Raw genomic sequence first — 5,478 nt, 5'->3', positions numbered from 1 at the left:
CTGAGCCTCTTGGATCAACCATTTGGATTTTTAAATAGCAAAGACTGCAGTTTGAGAAACTAAGCATCTACATGCATGTACACAAACCCATTAAGCTCGCTGCTGAAGTGAGTGGCAATGACACATGCAATAGCCTTTCTCTGTGTAGGCCACAGGCAGTGAGGAAGAGCCTGTTTATCTCACAGGAGTTCAGCGGAACTCAATCCTATCAGTGAGATGGATTGCAGGAGTTACCCCAGATTTTGAAGACATAGGATTTGCTGTTGATTGAGTCCCATGGGGACTCATGTTGTTCTATGGAAATGCAAAATTCTGTATTTATTCAAACAAGAGGTGGTAAGGCACTTGCTTATGAACCTTCCTGTTGCTACTGGCCCCAATAGGAATTATTGCTGTGGTTATCATTGCTCTTGACTATGGCCTTATCAAAACCAGCACTAGTTTTACTACTGCATTGTGTAGGGATATGTATACATACACATACACTGGAACACCCACCATCTTAATTTCCATATATTAGCATCTCTGCCTATCTATTCACACAAAGTAGCTGAAGCTGAATTAAGAATTCCACCTACAGATAACTTGGATAAGTTGCCAAGACACTTAGTTCCAAATTTACAAAAATATTCATCTAACAATCTTGTGAAATCATTAAAAACAACAGTAAGAAACACAAAGGGAAACAGTTAGGTAAAAATCACGTTATTTGTATCATTGTGTCTTTAGTCATTGTGACAATATAAAAAAATTTTCTCACTGAAAACCAGGAAAAAATATTCACTGGATATTCTGGTCTTTATGAGTATGTGGTAACATAAAATGTGTTTGCCTTTCATAGTGAAACTCAAAAGGAAAGCAACTACTGAGAAATACTACTATGGTATTTGTAAAGCATACTATTAATTGAAAGAACTATAGCTCAACCTCTCTAATTACATTTTTCTCTAAACTCACAGAATATGGTGCTGAAGGGTAGGCAGTAACAACATAAATTGAAAATTGGGTTAAAGGTTGTTATGCAATAGCCCGCACTCCAGTACATTTTTAACAAGATGCTCTTGATGCTTCAGTAAAGCATCAACATGCCAGAAGTGCTCTGGGCTGTCTCCTTCTAAGAATCTTGAAACCTGGCCGGGGGGAAGGTGTCCCTGCCCTCAACAGGGGTGTTGGAATTTTAAGGTGATCTTTCAGGTCCTTCCAACCCACAGTGTTCTATGATTAATAACAATAAAGGCTCTGAAGGAGATTTTACTCTCCAATTTTAAGATGTTTACCATAAACTGAAACATGACATTATCATTTCAGAACTGCACAAACAATGAGTTCTTAGAAAAAAAAAAATCTACTTGTTATTTTCTATCCTTACAGAACAGGTATAAACCCTCTCCAGCGTCTCTTCTGAAGAGACCTTCACCTTAAAGGATTGAGGGGGGACAGAAGAATGCATAAAACTACCTCTCCAAGTCCTATTTCAGCTTTTTCCACCTTCTTGCCTTCTGTGCATTGAAAGAGGCAAAGGAATCAGAATGGTCCTGCACAGCTCATGGGATCCACTGGAACCCCTTTATTTGTGCTTCCCACACCTCCAGATAGGAACTAGTTGAAGAAAATTCCAATGGGTTGGTCTAGGCAGTAGTTTAGCAGCCCTTTCCCACTCTATAATAGGAAACATTTTCAAAATCAGGTTTGGGATATTTCAAGCAAATAAATAAAACACAATTTAAACACGTATTTTAAATCTCATTCTGCAGTTGGAAGACTGGTAGGATTAAATGCTTTTTTTAACACAGATGAGTCAGCCTTAGAAAGTTAACATTTGTTAAAAATGATGACAAATTATTTGTAAACTGTATCTCTATGCCCAGCATGAAATAGTGGTCCTTTCTTGTTGGGTGGGAGTTGCAGGTGTAAAGGGAGGAAGAACTTTGGGCAAATGCTACAAAGTCATTCACTGGACAACTTCATGAAATTAAGTGCTTTTCTTCCATGTATAAAGAATTTCCTTATCAGTGAGGTAAGTAAAGAAATGAACTGTTTACAGAGGTAGCTAAATTTTCATTATTAGTAAGAGATGCATAAAGGAGACTGACAAAAGAACAAGTTCAGTGGATGCCACTTGGATAAAGGATTTAGCTTAGATAACCTTTCCTATCTTTAGCATCACTGCTGCTGTAATACAGAGATTTATGACATGACCTATAATAAACATTTTAATGACTACCAAAACAATTATATACAGTAATTAGATTTCCTATCAGCCTACCAAGCTAAAAAAGTATGCATTAGACTGACTGCATGTAGTGGGGCAAGAGGAAAGAGAGAAAAAAAGAGAGAAAGAGAAGAAAGAGAAGGAGGAGAAGAAAGAGAGAAAGAGAAGAAAGAGAGAAAGAAAGAGAGAAAGAGAGAAAGAGAGAAAGAGAGAAAGAGAGAAAGAGAGAAAGAGAGAAAGAGAGAAAGAAAGAAAGAAAGAAAGAAAGAAAGAAAGAAAGAAAGAAAGAGAGAAAGAAAGAACATAACGCAATATGCCTTAGCAAGACTGGGGACTGCCCACATGACACATGAAAGCTGCAGGGCAGTTAGAGCTCTAAGTCTCAGATTTTTATATTTCATCTTACTTTGTTCCATTTTTTGTCACTTGTTTACAAAAAAAATATTTTATTCAATTCTCTGTTGTGTCTCACACAGGTGTATAGAATTCTCTACCACCTACAGAAATTGATGCAAGGCAAAATGTTCCAAATTAAGTCCACATGTAAGTCACTTGCTTAATTTCATTCTGAGATAATTTAGACCTGATGGATCTCTCACAGCAAATTTTTGTGATCCCTGGACAGCTTAAATGAAAATATATAATAAATAATAAGCTTTGAAAACAGATCCGAGTAGCCCCCAGGAATACCATGCACAACAGATGCTGCTGATTCTATTTTGCTGGTGACTCCTGTGTTCTTGTAACTCTGCACCAAAGGTTAGCTGAAACTATCTATTTGAATTTTAAAATACAATTATTTGTGCAAGGTTTCATGTAAAGCTGTTGTCTACATCAATCAGCCAAAGTTTCTGACACTGCAGAAACACTGTTAACAGGTGAAATACATGGTTACATGAAAATGTTGAACTTTTCACATGGTGAACCTCTTCACTCTCTTTGCCATTTCAGTAAACTCTGTGTTGTACTACACCTCTTCCAGTGACACCTGAAGTACTTGCCATTTTTCAGGTTCTTTCTCTGCTTTGGACACATCAACAATCAGTTCAATTACAAATGTACTGGTTTAAACTCAAAATTTTTTAGGTAGTGTTACTGAATCGATACTTAACCCCTTGTATTTATAAACCTATCACACTGTCATTGTAACTATGATCAGGAAGGTTACAGTCCAGAGGTACAATCCTATTGTTGGGAAAAAAGTTTCATTACTTCATTTAACAATAAGGAAAACTACTGTAAATCTATCCTTGAGTGACAAGATGATCTGGGAGAACATTTATACTCTTCATTGACACTTCATTCAAGAAAAGAAGAAACTTCCTAAACTCTTCAAGGAAATTTCATGTCTGTAGGGGACAAACAGGTTTGCCCTATGTAAAATCTTAGAAAAATACATTGATAATAAATAAGAAACCAGATTTCAATAATACTAAGCAGACATTAAAGGTCTTTTACCTTTTTTAAGAAGATTTTTTATGTATGATTGAAGTTTATACAACACTCCAGAAAAGCCATGTGTTAGATTGAAAAATAAAATCAGAAGCATTTTCTGTCATATAAGTACACATGAAAAAAACGAGAACGTTAATGTCTTAGAAAGTGTATGTCCAGCTCTGTACCGTTACTCATTTAACAAAGCAGAAAATAAGATACTGTACTGTAAACAAAAAGCTACAGTAAAAGGACATTTTGAAATTTACACAAGTTTGAGTTCATAAACATTTTGGTTGCTCCATAACAGTTTTCATAAAAAAAGGAATAAAAAACCCTTGGACAGCTTTCATCACTCTTGACTACTTTTCACTTAAATGCACACAGACATACTTTATATAGCAATATACTGATGTACTCTTAACATGGATATTAAACTACTATTACTGTTTTTTTAACTGAGATGTGTATTATCCAATCAATATTATCTGAATTGAAATACTCATACATTATGTATTCCCATCATGTTGTTAAGTATAAAAACATGAAAATATAACTTTACATTATTTCAGTTATATACATCAGTTCAGACTTGACAAAGATTTTTTTAATGCTATGAATTTTAGAGGAATGAGCCCAGAGGTACAATAAATAGCTTTCCACTGTATACAGAAATGCATTTCTACTTTTTTGAAAAAAAAATTAATTACCATATCAGTATTATTTTAGTTTGGTCATTCTAGCATTGAACATTAGAAATCTGAATGCATTCCCCAACATTCCTGATGAGGAGTAATGCACAGAACACCTATGAATTACAGATGTGCCAAGAAATGATTTAGTTCAGTTGGGGGGAGGGATTGGTAAGACAGACATTGAAAACACTGTATACACCTCTTTTGCTGGCCACACTGGGAGTATACACTGTGTTCACATGCTTGCAGAAACAGGCTCAGAGTTCGTACCACGAGAAGGGACTTCAAGTTTCTGATCAATGCTCTGCCTTCTCCAATGCTCAGTAAACATTATACTTGAGTCTAAGAAATTGATTCCAACTAAAGCTGCAAGTCATATTTAAATTTTTATTTAATTCCAAAATAAAAGAGATTTACCGATACTGCATGAGGCAATGTATCGACAATGCAGAAAAATGTAAGCTTTTCAACCAAATGTACAGAATTGTTTCTACAGGGAAAGCTAGAGAAACACGATGTAACTTTGATTTGCATTAGCATTTAAATTAATATTATTGCACCCCTCCTAGGATTCCTTTTTGTTTTTTAAGTAGTTATTGTTTTTTAAATACACACAATTAAAAAGTATGGTAACTTCAGATAGCAAAGAATACTCATAATGATTAAGATTCAGGAAAGTTTTCATCAGTACAGACTGCATCTAATTCGAGTTATCAATCTTAATTCAAAAAGACATTGCCAAGGTTTTGGGTTTTTCTTTTCACAAAAGCTTCACTAGCTACTGCTTAGAATTACCTTTTAACAGTTTGAAAACTGCTTCCTTAGAGAAACAATTTGAAAACTCTCTTTTTTTTTAATTCTTTAAAAAAAATACTTAACACTTTTTACTGCTTGCCATTTATCAGCTTTTATCAATACTCTTCTCTCTCTGTACACATACTTATGAACTCAACTGTACAAAAGTAGAGATAGGTTTGAACCAAATCTTTGGATCATTAAGTCTCTGCATGTCAGAGTTAAGAGGAGCTCTAAAACAGCACCCATCCTCATGTGCCAGTATCAAGTACTGCTCCAACCCAGAACAACCTTGATCTTCAGAGTTCAACGAGCGTATCTGAGCATCACAGCTTGGGCTCA

The 5,478-nt window shown here is 35.2% G+C and overlaps 1 protein-coding gene across 1 annotated transcript in view; it reads right to left on the bottom strand.

Annotated features, from left to right (window-relative positions):
* Positions 1-4,714: 4,714 nt before the first annotated feature.
* Positions 4,715-5,478, bottom strand: part of GRIA2 (glutamate ionotropic receptor AMPA type subunit 2) — an 88,075-nt gene continuing 87,311 nt past the window's right edge. The window contains exon 17 of the mRNA XM_005486327.4: positions 4,715-5,478. This exon is cut by the window's right edge and continues 1,048 nt beyond it. The gene's annotated coding sequence lies outside the window, so the exon portion shown is untranslated.

Source organism: Zonotrichia albicollis, chromosome 5 (genome assembly GCF_047830755.1).
Source record: "Zonotrichia albicollis isolate bZonAlb1 chromosome 5, bZonAlb1.hap1, whole genome shotgun sequence".
Lineage (NCBI taxonomy): Eukaryota > Metazoa > Chordata > Aves > Passeriformes > Passerellidae > Zonotrichia > Zonotrichia albicollis.
This window is presented reverse-complemented; position numbering and strand designations above follow the sequence as displayed.